This window comes from Cupressus sempervirens, chromosome 2 (genome assembly GCF_028749045.1).
Source record: "Cupressus sempervirens isolate cs-2001-9-10 chromosome 2, ASM2874904v1, whole genome shotgun sequence".
Classification (NCBI taxonomy): domain Eukaryota; kingdom Viridiplantae; phylum Streptophyta; class Pinopsida; order Cupressales; family Cupressaceae; genus Cupressus; species Cupressus sempervirens.
Window position 1 is genome coordinate 424329782 of NC_143119.1, and position 17267 is coordinate 424347048.

Consider the following 17267-nt stretch of genomic DNA (forward strand, 5'->3'; position numbering starts at 1 on the left):
AGGGTTCATCCTTTCATAAAGAACTTTAATATTGGTACATCATCTTATGGGTACCATCCCCACCAACAGTTTTTCTCTATTTAAAAGTTTTCTTAGTTGACATATATGGTGTTATTGTGTAGGGTTATCTTTGTATGACTTTTGCATCTATGGTTTATATGTTTCGGATTAAAGAAGATATTGAGAGTTATTTTAATTGCATAACTGATTCAGCCCCCCCTCCCCCCTGAGTTATCTTGGTGGACTTTACTCTGCATCTATGATGTTCAGTATTGCTCAAAAGAGTGATAGTTTGAAGAAGTGGGTATGCTTGTCCAAAGAGATTCTAGTGCAGATAACTTGAGTCCTAAATTTTGTGGTCAAAAAAAGAGAGAAGAATGAATTATTGACACTAGGGAGAAGAGGGGGAAGTGAAGAATGTGAAAAGAAAACATGTGGGCATCGACATTGTAGAATTGCATCCATTGTAATCACCTATATGGGAATCCATGACATTGACATCAAATTCAAGTGAACTATACATGTTCGATCAACTATGACAATTGGTTTAAATCTTTGTAGATCTATGGGCATTAAAGGAGCCATCACAACTACATGTTGGAGCTCAAGAAAATGGTTCCAAGTTCAACGTATGTGGGATTTCCTATAGTAATAGGGAATTCATACAAATAAAAATATTTATCATTGAGGTCGCTGTCACAAGAATCTATGAATTTGTCACAGAAAAAATTGTTGGTCATTGGGACTAACAGACATGAAAAATTAATATTAAAAAAAAAATTTCAATCCACAAAAAAGTGTAACCAGGTTTTGATTTTCAATTCTAGTTAGCTAGTGGGAAGTCTAATAACCAAAATTTGAGGTAAATTTATTTTTCTATAATTCTAATTCCATTTTCAAATTCTGGACACAAACACAAAATTTTACAAATCCAATTTTTGCAAAAGCCAATTCGAGTCTAATTCCACAAACCAAATGGACCCTAAGGGTTTGTATCAATGGATAGTTGTCGATCCTTTACTTTAGTGGACAATAGTGAGGAAAATAGTTCTAAAGCTAGCAATGAGGTCAAGGGGTATCCTAGCTCTTTCTCCATTTTGGTTTCAAATGAGATAGATTTGTTTTGGATTTCTTGTATTATAGTCCAATAGGATAAGTTGAAACATTTTTTAAAAATTGGGCCTAATAGATGTTTCAAGGGGAATGAGATAGTGAAAGTATGTGAAATATATTGTAATATACAATGTAATAGGTAGAAAATGCATTAGTTGTAGGATCCATTTTGAGAAGGGTTCGGTTGGACATAGAGGTGTAAGTGTAGGTGTATTGGTGGTTGTAGATTATGTGCATATAGGGGATTGCTGTAAATATGCAATTTTTTTGAATATCGATGTACATTGTGTGGCCCCAAAAGTACTACATTTATCTATTAAAAAGAAGCTACTCATAGCCTCATTCATACTATAATATTAATGATAGAAGACCACGACTAACATTATCATGAATTATTACCTAAACACATGAGTGTGCTTTATTTGAAAATCATTATTTTAAATATAAAACCAACTCTGTCACTACCCTTAAACTTATGAGTTAATGTCATTGTTATATTTAGATGATGAGAGCAATGAGAGTGTATGCATTGATTATCATCATGTATGAATCAAACCAAACAAAATTTGAAAACTTATTGTATTAGAGGAGCATAAAGACATTATGTTTGAACAACTTTTATAATATAATATTATTACTTTACCTTAGAGAAAATATCAACATGCATAGATCAAAGAAAATAAATTTAAAAAGTTCAATACATAATAAGATCTTACATTGATTATATTAGAACTACTTTTAGAACACAATAATATTTTTGAAAAATTAAATCAATAAATATATGAAAGATTGCATCACACTTGTAAATATATAATTTCACACATAAATATAACAAATTCAACTATTAAAGGTTGGATTCGTGATCTTTTATTAAAAAAAATATAGAGGCTGAAAATAACCTTCTAAAATTGACTGACCTCACTAAATGTTCTACTAACCACTAATGAAAATTGAGCTCGTTAGTTTAAATAACTATACTAAGGGTCCGTTTGGTTGCAAGCGTAGGAATTGAGAATTAGAATAGAAATTTTGAATGAGAATGGAAAATGAAGAATAGGAATGGAAAAAGGCAATCCAATCTTGTTTATCCCTTGTTTGGTTATGCAAGCTTAAATTGGAATAGGGTTAACTTGCAATCGGCGCCGTTTGAAAATATTTTGAAGATGCAATCGCCACCATTGGAAAATCGCTGAAATATTTGAAAATATTGAAAACAAAATTCCCGCGCTCACCACAGGTCAAAGCGGATTTGAAAATTTAATCAAATTTGAGAAAGAGAAAATGAATGCAAGAATAGCAATTCCAATTACAGGTATTTTTTGGAATGGACAAAAGCTCATTTTGGGACTAAAATGAGAATACGTATTCCTATTCCCTATTCCTATTCCATGCACCAAACAAAGAATACAAATCATATTCTAATTTCCTATTCCTATTCCGGTTGTATTCCAGCAACCAAACGGCCCTAAAGGAATCAATCTTCTGCTCTTTTGAAAAGTAACATCTCAGAATTATAAATATCTACCATTTTAATAAAAAGATGCATACATACAGGTATATTTACATATCATTTCTACTAATATCCATTAAGCTTTATATGAATATAAAGACTAATTTAAATGATATATTGAATACAGGACATGATGCACGTGAGAAGTTCAACCAGTAGCCTTGAATAGCTTTTAAAACCATACGTACAATTTCCTGAATTTTCTGAGGTATTTCAAAGCAGAAACACTCATACTTGAACTCTCCTATTTGTTTGGTTGCCTCTCATCTCAGCAATTATTATTCATTTTGTCCTGTCGCTCTATAATTGCGGTGTCACGGAAAACCTATTCTTAAATGTATTACAAGGATGTATATCAACATCGACAAGTATATTCCACCAGGAAGATTTGACGGTCAAACACGCTCATTTCCTTCACACAATCCAACTGTAGGATAGCAGCAATAGACAATGACGGTGTGGAAATTTGGGACACTCCAGCGCCTTCACACAATGAAAGCAACACAAAAATCAACATAAAATGAACGTTTTGAAGGGCCAATAGAAAAGAGACAATCTAGGTGTAAGAGAACACAATCCAATTGTAAGAAAGTAATAGAAAATGATGGGGTTCGGAAGATTGGTCAAAGAGTCTCACCTCTTTCACATAATGAAAGCAATGGAACTGTGTGAAGGTTTTGCGGGTCAAATATTCTATGTTTGATGGTCCTTTGATTTAGATGGCACATCAAACAATTCAAAGAGACACAAATAAGAGAAGATTTTACATTTATGAATGTAAATGGAAATTTTGTTTTTTACAAAATGGATTTATGTATTTGTGTTTGAAAGATGTAATGAAATTATGTAGAAACTCCCCTCTCTTTCAATTGTGTCACTTTCGATCACATTCTAATCATACTAAAATCACTAGCTTTGAATTATTTGAAGGAATCAATTGAAAAGGGTTGGATCAAAGCTTCTATACACTTAAATCATTACAAAATTGGATTTCTTTCACACCTATTAAAATATTGATAAAAAAAAATTTAGATATTAGTTTTTAAGGATCAAATGAATTCATTTGAATATTTTAATAAATATTTAAACCTTATTATTAGCTTTATAAATAGTATAATATTTAATATACACTAGTTGATGAAAACACACACAAAATTTATATATAGACATACATCTATATATGTTTATATATACATCTCTAGGTGTGTATATATAATACAAAAATAGAAGAAAATATGATGATTTAAGCATTAAGATGTCCCATTTGAAGGAGTAAATTGAAAATAGTTAAATAAAAGTTTTTGGGATCAAACTCTCTTTGGTATAATCTCTCTTCACCTTAGTTACACCTATAACTGTGTCTCTTTTCAGCCAATTGAAATGGTGACAAAAAAATACTTTGAAAATAGTTTTTTGGGGACCAAATAAATTTATTTGACAAACCCAAATCTATGATGACATTACTTAGAGAAATGTTCAACACTTCTATAAAAACAATAAATTAGGAGAAAGAATATATGAAAAATATCAAGGACATAGGCGTTTATGTTATCTTTCCAACAAAAAAAATCAATATATACATATTAAGTTTGAGCGATCAAAATGAACCTATGCCAAATTATAGTTAATGTCACTTGATAATTCAATAAACCACAAAATATTCAACCAAATTGAACAAAACTAATTGCATACCTTGAATATTGGTGTTATAATCCCAACTTTATTATATATATATATATATATATATATATATATATATATATATAGTATTCTTAAAATAGTGAATGCCACACCTTAAAATGTTAATTTTTTATATGAATGACCTTTTGAAGGAGAATGGAAAATGGATACAAATCAGTTCCAAATATTGTAAAATCATTAGTTTACATTGTCTTCAAATCCTTAATTGTTTTGTAGTGATAGGTATTTGATTTTTTTGTGGGGTTATTTGTCTTAGTGTCAAAGTTAGCCAGAAGTGGGACACACTATTCTAGGATAAAAAAATTAAATAATTTTGCATTCCAAAATTCACATGTACCCTAATTAGAGCTACTCTAATTTCAAACATTAGCTAAAACTAATATATAGAATAAAATAATTTGAGAGAATATCCATACCCTAGATATTAGCATGGAAAATCTTTTATTCAAAATTATAATGTTGAAAATTAGAATGAAGTTAGGTAGAAGAAAAATAATAAGCTTTGGCTTTGTAAGCCTGAGCTTCTAAGCTTGTTGATTCTAATTTGATTTTTATGACTATAACCAGGTAGGCCTTATGCATGGCATGTCAAAAGAAGATTGTCTCACCATATTTGCATTGAATTTAGTATAATGTCTTGTGCTTTTTCCTATATATTGTGTGTATTTAATGTGTTTAAATCTAGAAAGGGTAGCTTGGGAGTAGTATTGGACCCTCCTACCTTGCATCAAGTGGTATTAGAGTGAGGTTTCTTTCTTAGCAAAGTTTTCAGATCATGGAGAACCATAATTGGATTAGTTGTAGGGTGGAAGAAGTGATTCTGACCTATCACTTGTAGAGTGTTATGATTTTTGAAGGAACTATTCTCACATTATCTCTAGAGCTTTTCTTCTTGTTCACACCTAGCAAGTCTAAGCCAGGACTCATTTCTCTTTTCCTAAATAATCTAACAAATAATTGTGTTCAAAAAATTTCTTCCACATATTTTTTAGATGTAGCTTAATTTTACTTTTAGGCATCATGTGTTTAGATGATTTAGTTTCTCTTAAAAGAGGGTCTTCGTCCATCTCCATCAAATTTTCTAACTATAAACCATATTTTCCAAATGTCCTACTACTTCCGAGAACTTCAACAGGATCTTCTTCAACTTCAATCAATGGGTCTTCAATTGATGGCTCTATATTATGTTTTGTCTATCCTTTCTTTTGGTCATCTCTAACTCAATCATATCTTTTTGCTCTTTTCACTTTATTCCCCATTGCACAAAAAACTGAATAGAGAGCTTGATATCACTTGCATACAAAAGACTTCCAAATTTAGTTACATAAATACTAGTAGATCATAGACAATTCAGAAAAAACTTTCAACATTAGAAGGTTATTATATTTCATTGTCTGTAACACTACAAAATCTTAAGACAAGTAGTTGCATTAAAGCATTACTGAATTTAGATTAAACAATTTATTAAATAATTTAACTATTTAATAAATTTAATACATTTCATTATGTTTTAAAACACCTAAATTCATTCTAATAATTTATTTAAATAAACTTAATTAATAAATTTTAAATAAAAAATAAATTTAATTAATCGATTTCAACACAAAAATAACTTTAAAAATCTAATTCCTAAATATTTCTTCAATAAAATTTCATTTAAAACTTTACTTTTTTACTATTACAAATGCAATTATGAATTAAATATAATAATTGAAAAATAAAACTTTACCTTTAAAATAAAAAATCTATTTTATTGATTAAATATAACAATTTAAAAATAAAACTTTACCTTTAAAATAAAATAAAAAATATTTTATTGAATTAAATATAATAATTAAAAAAATAAAACATTACATTTCAAATAGAAAACCTATTTTATTGTTTAAACTTTATTGAATTAAATTTAACAATTTAAAAGAAAAACTTTACCTTTAAAATAAAAGAACCTATTTTATTGAATTAATAAAAAATAAAATAATACATTTAAAATGCACTTGCGCATGTGACCTTGCACAAGCAATTTTTGTGTCATCATAATCCAGCTAGATCCGGTATGACCAGATCAGATCTAGCTAAAACTGTCTAGGTGCCATTTGATGTGGCACTTTCTTTCATGTTTTTTACAATTCTAAAAAACTTAACACTTCAAAGCCCAATTTCATCATCAAAATTAGGGTTTCAAAAAAAAAAAACCACTGGATAGAGCTTGTAGTAAGAATTATGCCAATATAATTTTTTTAATATAGGTGACCCAATATTTATTACAATAATTGCAAAATAATGCAAGTAGGTATTTCAACATTGAAGATGATGCACATTCAGAAAAATATAAAAATTAGAAGATAATAATAATTTTTTTATAAAAATGGTTAATTGTTCTAGAGAAGAGAGTCCTCTTCAATAATATAAAACATTTGTAATTCTTAACATAGATTTACTAGGGAAGAGATGGTGGGAATGAAAAACCATTAAATTATGAAAATTTCAACTTTAAATAGCTATAATAGACAAAATATATAATATTTTTAAAAATTTCTTTTTGATGGTTTAGTTACACATGTCATCAACAACATAGTTCAAAATTAGATGAAAATACATTTATTTGTAGTTATTTCTGCAGTGGGAACTATAATCCTTAATTTGCTCAATTTTTAACACTGTAAAAAAAGATCATTGAAAATTATAAAACATACTATATTTATTTTTTAAAATTAAAAAAAAAATAACATACATAAACTTTATCCTTTTATACACATTTCATAAGTTTATACCAACTTAAAATTCAAAACATAAATATGACTTTTACATTGTTGAAGTTTAACACTTTTTTTGATGTTAGCCTTTTCCTTTGTAAAAGGGTGACACATGTTTGTACTTTTACCCCTTTGTCATTATTTTTGAAACTTCTCAAACATTCTTAAATTTCATCAAATATCAACATCAGATTAAATATTTTCTCAACTTGTTCTTCATCTTCATGCTCAGTGAACACCACAACTTGCTCAGTGAGCACTTAACTCAGTTGACAATGAAATTTCTTGTTTAACACTATGTTCATTCACCTCTTTATTAGGTGTTTGGTGACAACTACGGTAGCTCAATTAATACTATATTTCCTCATTCATCATGCATTCTAGTCCATTTAACTTGAATTGAACATATATCTTTCTTAAGATCATGTAAAGAAATCAAACTAATAGTATATTTTCATAGTATAACTCATTCAAGTTCCCATTGAATACCATGCACTTATAAAAACTTATATGATCATCATACTTTCTTCAAATCTTCTTCATCTATCAAATGAATAGATACTCTACTGAAGTAGCATAATGTCTAACCAATTAAGACTTGACGTCAATGACAATAAAAAAAATAATATGACTCTTACAGATATGTTAACAACATTACACATGCATTAATAACAACATAAAATAATCAAATGTATGCATTGTCAACAACACAATTCTTCAGCTCTTAGACTTAATTCAAGTTTTGTGGAAAATATTTCACTTTGACAAATTTTCCCCCTTTGGGTGTACTCACTTTTTATTTAGTACCATCTTCAACATTTTATAGAACTCCCCCTTAGGATATACCATTTCTTAGAATACTTCTCTTTGACAACAATATTTATACTTCTCATTTATCGCTTATCTCCATTCTTATAGGATTCTCTCCCCCTTTGACAACAATATCAAAGGTAACTATAAGATCCAATGAGAAAATTATAAAATATTGTGTATTGTGTAGATTTGTTTTATTACAACCACTTTCACAACTTCATAAATCAATCCCTAAAGATTAAACTCTTGCATAAACTCTAGAAATATATATCTGATCATCTATGAATTGATACAACATGAATCCTTGCATAGTTAATCTTGGATAGGGGAAGGACACCTAACTTACATCTTAGATACTCAAAAGAATCCTTAGAAAATGTCTACATTTTCTCCCTAGATTTCACATACTCTGGCCTCTCTTTCTTCTCTTGTACTTCCTCTCTCAATTAGTGATACAATGTTTGAAAATTTAATTGTAACAACAACATACTCTGCTTTAGTTGTAGACTATGATATGTACATCTCTATTTCTTTCTTAACCATGTAATCAATCTATTTCCTAAAATGAAATCTCCACCACTTGTACTTTTCTTATCATCGGTATTTATATCCCAATCAACATCATTGTATACTCTAAGCTCAAAATCACCTTCCTATTAGTACCACAATCCATAGTGTTATGTTCCTTTTAAGTGTATAAATATCCTTTTAATAATAGCCATGTGTATTTCCTTAGGATTAGAGGAAAACCTTGCAAATGCATGTGCAATTTAAGGTCCACTATGCACAAAATATTATAAATTCCCAATCATTGATATATATTATCTATGTTCACTTCAACAATAGTATCCCCCTTAGATAATTTTCATAGAGTCACCATAGGTGTACTGACTAGCCTTGACTCATCCATACCAAATATCTTCAAGATATTCTTGAGTCACATATATACCATATTTTATTTGAACTTGTAAACCAATGATAAAATTGATTTCACCAAACATAGACATCTCAAACTTCCTACTCATTTGATCAAAAAATTATTTGCAAAAAAAAAGATTCCCACCAAATATGATATCATTGACAAATATTTTAGCAATCAATACCACATTTTCAGCTTCACTCTTCAAGTACAAGTTATTGTTTTCAATTTTTTTCACAAAGCCAAATTCAATCAAGTATGAATGCATCCTTTCATACCATGCTCTCAGTGCTTGCTTCAATCTATATAGTGTTTTTTTTAATTTGCAAACTAGGTGCTTCTGATCTAGCTCAACAAATCCTTATGGTTATTTTACATAAACATCTTCTTCAAGTATTCCATTCAAAAATGTAGACTTAACATCCATTAGATATACATTCAATTTCTTGTAAGTTGCATATGCCAATAGAGTTCAGATTCCTCCCAATCTTGCTACATGTGTAAAGGTCTCACCATAATCAATTCTTTCTTCTCAGGCATAAACTTTACAAACTAGTATGGCCTTGTTCCTTATTACTTCACCTTTCTCATTTTGTTTGTTTCAAAAAATCCACTTGGTTCTAATTAAATTCTTGTACGTGGGTCTCAACATGAGTATCCATGTATTATTTTTCTCAATCTAATCAATCTCATCATTTATAGAATTTATAAAATCTTCATTATCAAGTGCAAATTTCATAGTTCTTAGCTCAAACTCAACAATCAAACATGAATTATCCCTTAACTTACTTCTTTTAATGACTCTATCTCTTTTATCTGCAATGATTTGTTTAGGAAAATGGTTTACTCTTACATAATTTACTAGGGAAAGTTTAGCTCTATGATCTACAACATTATCATTGCTTGGTTGGTGCTCAACATCCTATTGGTCATGTTTTCACTTCATTCTTTTCTGAGTGTTTTTTCTTAGTAAATGTTCCTGGTTCCTTGTGTGAAAATTATGGTTTGATCTATTTTAATTTTTGTCAACCCTAAGAAAACCATAATTAGTATTTTGCAAATTTGTGCCCTAAATAATTCTTTTAGGTCATTTGTTTCTTCCTTTTAATTAGGTGGGAAAATCATTATAAAATAACCTTTTATCCCATAAAAATCCTAAAATAATCTTTACCATCCGATCTTCTTCCAAATCTACAGTGGTAACCAAGTTGTTATAGGAACTTACATGCATTTTACTGCACATGACATGGTGACCAAGAAAGTTGGAACATGCAGGACCCACTTAGTAAATGAGCATTGTTTCAAGGTAAATTTCCTATACTGTCAGATCTTTTGAAGATCAATAGTGGTCACCATGTCACAACTAGAGGTTGCAAGGTTTTCACTACATGTAACATAGCGACCACTGCAAAAGAAACATGGTGGGACCAATTTCAAAGATGGGTGACAGGATTTGCATTGCCATTAATAAAATTCAGTGGTATGATGGAATGTTAGACATTTTAGTTGTAATTAAAGAAATATCATAAGGAGAAAATGCTATTGATACTGTTAGATTTTCTTGACATCAATGGTAGTCGCTATGTTGCCATTGGAAGTTGCAAGAAATTTTTACTAGTCATGACATGGAAACCTCTCATGAAAAGAGAATATGGTGGGAACTATTTTCAAAAGTGGCATTGTAAATATTACCTATCATAAATGGCCCTGCCAGTATGTTAGGGTGATATGATGTCACATGCCACTATGGAGTCGCAATCAAATAAATATACTTGTTGATTTGTGCCATTGGATCTCTCCTAAATTGATGAAAATTGTTATGTTGTCATGGATATCTACTCGATCTTTAGTTCTCACAACACAACAACCAAAGGGAGGATAGAAGGACCCACCACATTTGTGATAAAGTAATCATGAAACATTCATCGTCCTATCAAGGCAACATCAACGGTGGTCACTATGTCTCTATAAGATGTTGCTTGATATTTATGCTTAGTGACATAGCAAGAGCATGACATGTGTTCAAAAGCACTAGTGGGTCCAATGTAACTTGTGAACAGTAAAATGAAAGGCCTATGTGGAAGGTTTTGACTGGGTTGACTGCCAATGTGGAGGATTCAAATTGAGTCATTAATAGTTTTATTTCTAGATCATCAAATTTTAAAAAAATCAAAGGCTTATTTTTAAAATTAGAAGGTGGTGCCACCCTATTTTTCCTTACAATCTATTTATGAAAATTAAGGCTTCCTTTGTGAAAGTAGAATGAGAGATATATTGCAGGATTTTACAAGCTTTTCTCTATGCAAACAAATTTTAGATTTTCAAAAAGCCAAGAGCTTGTTGAAGACTTGTTTCTTGCCTGATCAAAGTTGCAAAAGAATTTTTAGTATCCACCATTTATTGTAGAGCTTTCATAAAAAGTAATGAAGAGCCAAGTAAGTATCTTATTCCATCAAAAAGCTTAAAGAATTTTGGTATTCTGCATTATTGTTAAACATGCCTCCAAAGAAAGGTTTTTTGGGAAAGGTAGAATATGAAAATAGGAGTATAGATGATGACTTTCTTGAATAGTTAACTAAGTTGACAACTAAGTTAGCCTAGGTTAAAAAGCTAATTCCTGTGAACCCTAGGCTCAAAATTGCAAATGGCTGATATGATAAAGGGATTTGGATTAGAGATGCCACTACTAGGGCTCCATGTTTTTAAGAAATGGTTTTCAGAAAGGAAGTTGCGCCCCCCCCAATGGGAATATTTAGAAATTTGATTTAGGTAAATTAGTGGTCCTTAGGGTTTTCATGGACTTAGATCTTCTTATAGCCATAGCCAAGAATTATGACCCCATGACCAGGATAGTAAGAAAAGTGGATGGGGAACCTTTGATAAGGATTAATGTTGAAGAAATATGAGAGGTTTTGTGTCTAGAGCCATTATCAAATTATCATGAATCCATTGACTTTCTGGGTTTACAGAAAGAATATTCATCCAAGAAAGATTAGGTTAGGCAAGGTGCATTCAAAGAACAACTTGCCACAATTGGGAACTAATCTTTTGTTACAACATCAACTAAAGAATCTTTTAAGAAGGAATTTTTCACTAGCTAGGGACCTTGTGTAGGGCTTTGGGTGAGAACGAACAAAATATTATGCCAGTAAAATTCATGTACATGATGACACCAATCTCTTCTTTTGGTGTGGACATCATTTTTTTTTGCATCTTATATAACAAAAGAAGTCCATGTAGGATTAAATGGGATTGCAAAAGGAAAGGTGGAGAAGACATTTGGTCATTATTCATTGTTGATGCACATGTTCTTGTTTAAATGGGTTACCTATTTTGAAAAGAAGATGGTTTTGAACAAAGAGTATGAAGGAGAGGCTCTACCAGTCTAGTTATGGAGTGCAGACATGACCTGGGATAAAGATGAAGCTAGTTTTGTTAGATTTGATAGATATTTTGTATCCAAGTTAAGATGCATCATATTGAGGGACAATCCCAGAATCCCCAAGCCTCTGTTGGATTTTATCATGCCTATGGATAATCCTTCTAGTTTTAAAGTATCCCACAACTAGGTTGACATTATAGCTTACCCTATTTCTACATTTTTTAGGGTTTATGGTTTCCAAGGGACTCCCCATGTATTACCCTATCAAGTACCTCTAAAAGTAGGGATTACTAAAATGTTGTGGTAGATAGATTACTAAAATGTTGTGGTAGATAGAGGGATTGGAGGAAGCACAATTAATTGATAGATCTAGGGGCTCAATTTTTCGCACTTATACTATAGCTCACCAGTTCATAATCACTAAGGGTGGTTGGGTATTCTTGTAAAAATTCTTGGATTAGTACAAGATGGTTGTATCCCACACCCATTTTTGTGATACTGGGGGATTTTTTGATGTGTTTAGGTGAAGAGCTAAAAATGGTTCAAAAAAGCATCAACCTTACTTCCCCAGAGATATAATAAGAAAATTGAATTCTCTTTGCAAGAGCAAGAGATAAAAAAGAAGTGGAGGGTTTATTCTAGGGTTCTTGAATTCATTAACTATTTTCATAACAAATATAAACCTCTAGATGATGTAAGAACAGAGGCAGATAAATTGAATAAGCTAATGACTAATTTTCTTGAGATTATGGAAGTCATGAATGAGAAGAAGTTATTCTTTATTAATTCTTTTCTTGATAAGGCCTGAGAGATCATGAGGAGGCTGTCTTTCACCCCTATAGTAGGATCAGGGCAATTAATTGTTCAAAAAATACCTAGTTATACTGTGATAAAGAATAAAAGGGATATAATAGATAAGGGAAAACAAATATAGGCTCAACTAGTGTTGTTATGAAGGAGAGACCTAATGAACCCATGCCCAAGAGGTAGAGGATAGAAAAGGAACAAGTGCCTCAAGAAGAGGAATATTTATCCACCCAATCCCCATTACACATAGGAGATGATTATCTCACTAAAGAGTAGGTGGAAAAGTTGGGACCCTAACGGGGAATTTTAATTACTACTTTAGAGTTGGAGGAGGGAAATCCCTAGGTACCTCCTATGCAAAGCCTTGATTTAACCATTGTTGATTGTAGAGGAAGAGAGTTGGACCCTGTGATGGAATAGGCCAATCAAGAATTCATTTCTAATGATAATTTTGTCAAATCTTGAGCCTTTTACCAGTTCACTTGGAGATCAAACATTGGATTGTTTGAAGAAAGATGTAATAAATTGAAGATAAAGCATCTAGAGATGGAGGAGGTAGATATGCATAGCCAAATAAAAGAAGATATGATGCAAGAATTTAAAAGCTTGACCCTTGAAGAAGGGAGGCAAATGATAAAATCATTTGAGGTTCTACTACTGCCTAATTGGGACGTTGTAGATGCAATGATTTTAATTTTGTTACAAAGAAAATGAGTACAAAGGAGAAAGGGAAGAAAGAAATGAAAGGTGCCTAGTTCAGTGAAGACCATGCTACACTCATAATATGGTCAATGAGAAAAGGATCTAGGACCAACTCTTCCCAGCCTAATGACACCAACCTAATAGGAAATCTAATTGTGAAAAGAGTGGAGGACACTACTAGTATAGAGGCTATAGAGCTAGGTGTTGGATCAACCAACTTCACCTTAGCCACAACTCAGAGAGACCAAAGGGAAAGGTTGGAATTACAAGAGAGGATGAGAAAGTTTCAGCTACTTACAATAAAGAAATTCAAAAAAGGATTGAACTAGAAAATAAATTGATGGGACACTGAGGATAATCTAATAGGCCTAGAATCACCTATCCCTATCCTACAGTGGAGCCTTTTAAATCCACTCCTCAAATTGAGATTCTAGATACACCATAGAGACCTTAGTACTACACTGCAAAGGATTTTGAAGAAGAAAAGGCTAAATTTTGGGCATTACATGTAGAGTTAGAGATTCAATATGAGGATAGGCCAAGGGAAGCTATCATGTATTAATTAATAAACTTCTATGAGAAATTAACTAAAGTAATAAGTACATGAGAGGAGCTGAAGGCAAATGATGATGCCCTGAAGCCAATTGTCAACAATTGGAATAGTAGGAATAAGGAAGTTACTCTTTTTTGTTTTTCCTGTTATTAGTTTATCCTTAGAGCATATAGGAAAAACTTATGATCTGACCAATTATATATCAGAATTTGATGATAAGAGAGTTGAATTGTAAATAAGGATCATAAGTTATCTTGACAAGTATAAGAGTGTTAACTTCAAACTATTCCCACATGCTTTAGATGAAAAGAATAAGTTGAAAAATAAGGAGGATTGACTCCAATAATTGAATGATCTATTGTGCCTTCAAATGAATAAGGTTATAAATGAAAAGGGAAATGCATGGTGGGAAACCACAACTGAAGAAGTTGTGAAAGTTTAATTATTCTTTGATTCTTTGAGGCAAGATTTTGTTGAGATTGACAAAATTTGAGAGTATGTGATGAAGAAGAAGCATGATATTCTCTACTTTGATTGGCCAAATGACACACATTTTGACAAGTGGATGGCAGAATTAGTTCATGCAAAGTAGTTAGAATATGGTGAAACTAATGATGATGAAATGGAACAAGATGAAGTACAAATAATTGATACATCAGTAAAAGTAGAAGAGGATAAGGGAAAGAAACCAATTGTAGTTACTAGAGTAGAGCCCCAAAGTGATGACTTGACAATAGGACAACTGATGGTGACTATTAATCTATTAGTACAAGAGGACACCGATGGAATACCTCAAGTCCAGCTCAGCCTACGAGTGCCAGAACAAGGTCCATCGCATGTAGAATTAGTAATCACACATTCTGAGGAAGAACAACAACAACAAGTCCAATCATAAACTTCTCTTGGCAACAAAAGATGTAACAAAAAGTGGCCCCCACAAAAGAATATACATGATGAAAGACTTTACGTTGCACAATTTCTTTTTTATGATAGTGACAATATAAATATCTTCTTTTCTTAAGGATAGCTGTTAGTTTCTCTATGCCTAAATCTCGTTGCATCTCTCACTATATAAGTGAGATTCTAGGGCTAGAGAAAGCATTCGAGTCATTGTACACTTTTAGTTTTTATTAAGCTTTGTTTGATCCAGTTCTTGATGTAAAATTTATGATGTATTTTCTCTATCAAAATATGAGAATACATTAATGTTACAGGATCATAGTGTCTTATTTTTTGATCAGTTTTGAGTTATACTCTAGTTGTTACAAAATTTCCAAAGAGAATTAATACAAAGATGAACTATCCCCATACTTTTCTTCTTGAATCTTGTCTCCCTTTTGTTAGTTGGTTATCTTGAGATTTCATGAGCAAAGCTTGTTCAATTGAATGCAATTAGGATAAATTGTATATCATTTCACTATTGCTTTTAATTCAATGAATTAGGTAAATGCTTCAGTGAATATGATAAGATATCTAGATAATAGGAAGGATATATGTAAGAATGATTTCCAGCAAGGATTGATGATAACATTGATTGTAAAGCAATCAATTAGGTCAAGAAATTTGATAGACTCTAAAGCCTAATGGATGAGGCATTGATCAATTAAGTTTAGTCTATGATTATAGAAACCATGAATATGCATCAAGCTTGAAACTTAATCAATTTTACTTTAATGTTTGAAGAATATCAAATCTGGTCATCACTTGTTTACATTTAATTTTTGAGTCTTACGTAGTTGCTATTGCCTAGAATTATCTGTAGATCTAAGGAGAATTATGACCAATCTGCCATAAGGGATGATAATTTTTGTAAATGTTATAGAATGAATGAATTATGAGTATAATATAAGGTTATTAATATTGTATCCCTTAGCTGCACCCACCTTGGTTTTGCAAAGCCAAAAGAGTAGAAAATCTCCATAGATTTTGTTGAAGTTGGGTCTAGATTTGAAGAACATACAACTATTTATAGGGAGTAGCTAATCCTTAGGGTGTTTGTGATCTTCATCATCTTGGTACTAAGTATTTTGTTTCTTGGTAGTGTAAAAACACCAACACATCCCACTAAGGTTATTTTGTCTATGACTTAGGTAATGCAAGTTGTCACTCAGTAGATTTTGGTTATTTTCTAGGCATTACACCAAGTGCATCTTCATATACTTAAACAAACTTGTTTTAATCATCTAGTTCCTATTTTCTCTCCTTATCCTTCTTATCTACAAACTCATCAAATTTAACACTTGCACTTTCAATCATTTTGTCAATTGTTACATATAAACATTTGTAATCCTTGATCTTAGTAGAATAACCAAGGAATATACTTTCATCACCTCTAGAATCAAATTTATCATTCCTTGTGTTAGATAACTAAGAAGCGATGGGGGGAGGGTTGAACCAGTTATGACTATTTTTCCTACAAGCATTTCAAACACTCAAGTACTAATTCAACATCATAAACATCAATACAAATAAATTAGGGATCACATTCAACTTCACAATTCAGTCTTGTAATTAATTTACTTCAAAATTTGATCTCATTATTTTTGTTATTACTGAGTATCATAAATATAGCTTATCTTTTACCTTATCATTATCTAGCATTTAACGAGTTCTAGTGTTAAGTTAATACCATGAAAAATAGCTTGCAACATACAAACATTCACACAATTGACTCCATGATTAAATGTGGAAACCCTGTAAAGGGGAGAACCACCTGGGACCTACAACCCAAATAATTTTTACTCTTCTTAAGTTATCTCTGCTAGGAGCAACCTTGTTAAAAGTTACATGCACTTTCTAATGTGACATGGTTAGAGGGTTTTAACATAAAGATCATCTAGACTGTATCACTCCTTGATCATGTCTAAGAGTAGCCTTCTCTAAAGGACTTAGAAACATCACTAATCAATGTTACCATATAGGTTTTCATAGATTTTTTAGGTCCACTAGAGTGGGATAGTTTTATGTTACTATGGTAAGAAAGTAACAGTTAAATGGACTATAAGATTTAGCAG